This window comes from Otolemur garnettii, unplaced genomic scaffold, assembly GCF_000181295.1.
Source record: "Otolemur garnettii isolate 467f Iridium unplaced genomic scaffold, OtoGar3 scaffold00048, whole genome shotgun sequence".
In the NCBI taxonomy this organism is placed as follows: Eukaryota; Metazoa; Chordata; class Mammalia; order Primates; family Galagidae; genus Otolemur; species Otolemur garnettii.
Window position 1 is genome coordinate 10,050,337 of NW_003852443.1, and position 1,453 is coordinate 10,051,789.

Genomic DNA, 1,453 nt, shown 5'->3' on the forward strand with positions numbered 1-1,453 from the left:
CCCAATATTCTATTAACTCTTAATCTCTTCACACTACTAGAAATAATCCACATATTCCTTCTTTATATGCCAACCACTGATCTTTAGGACTGTCACACAAATTTTCACATCAAGCCCTTTGTTTCTTGGTCTTCATTCCCCAATTATTATTCTTGCTGTAAGAGCTTCCTTAATGACCTTTTTCCTTCAGTTTCTTTCACAAGTTCTCCCAACATCACTCGTAGTTAAGCTAGGAGGAAAGTTGTTTCTAATTTTAGAGAGTAAGGAGAAGGAGAATACACAGAGAAATTAAAGTAACTTTCCCAAGTTTAGTATATGTCAGAGCCAAAAACAGAATTCAGGGCCTGTAACTTAGACTCCAATACTATATAGCTTGACTTAAGCTGAGGCTCTATCAACTATGGTATAGAGTCTTACAAAGTGATGAGATCTACTATATAATGGAATGAGAAAAATTTTGCCACAATAAAGAGAAAATACGAATTACTTTTTCTTAAATGTCCTTTAATATTATATGACTGGGGAAAACTAAAAATTTTTTTTATTAAATCATAGCTGTGTACAATAATGCATTTACGGGGTACAATGTGCTGGTTTTATATACAATTTGAAATACTTACAACAAACTGGTTAACACAGCCTTTTAAAATTAAATCTATTCTAGTCTTCAATCATACTTATTTGCTAGGGAAAAATGTTTATCTGCATAAGTATCACATAAGGTAAAAATTACTTCAAAAAATTTACATATTCTCAAAAGCAAGTCTTTGGTTTTGTGACTATTTCTAAATTAGAATTTTCATTATAAGTTTAGATATAATTGTGTCCTGAGAAGTAAAATAAGTTAGATCTACTCTCCTGGCCTCCTCTAAAGACAATGTGCAAACTAACTAATAAAACAGAATAACTCTGAACAATAAAATACATCCTTTCTGAGCTTTTCAACTCCTAAGAATCCTTGTATGAGGGAAAAAAAGGGTAACTACATAACACTAACATTTGGATATATTTCTGTTATGTTAGAGACTAAACAAATAGAACCTGCATATCAAAGAGCTCTAGAAACAAGAACATAATTATAGAAGGTTTATATGGTTTGAACTGTATGACCTTTCCTCTTTAAAGATTAATAGATCCCAAATTTTATTTGAATATCGGTTACATATATTTAATACACATTACTCATGCTGTGAAGTAATATAACTTCAATATTTGCAAGCTATCATTGTAGTCATTTTTACTACAAATATTAGTATCTTTACCAAAAGATGTTTGATATAGCTGTAGATAACAAATGATTATGAAGATATAATAAATAATAGCAAATAATGCCTTTTAGAAATTATCAATCTAAAAAGCAAAAAAAATTTTATTGAAAAGCCAAGTAAAAGACTTTTTAGCTAAGCAAACCACTAAGATTAAAATGCTAATTTAAGCCGATCTTATACTGAAT

The 1,453-nt window shown here is 29.6% G+C and overlaps 1 protein-coding gene across 2 annotated transcripts in view; it reads right to left on the bottom strand.

Annotated features, from left to right (window-relative positions):
- Nucleotides 1–1,453, bottom strand: part of MTX2 (metaxin 2) — a 58,278-nt gene that overhangs the window by 3,494 nt on the left and 53,331 nt on the right. The gene's annotated exons all lie outside the window — the stretch shown is intronic.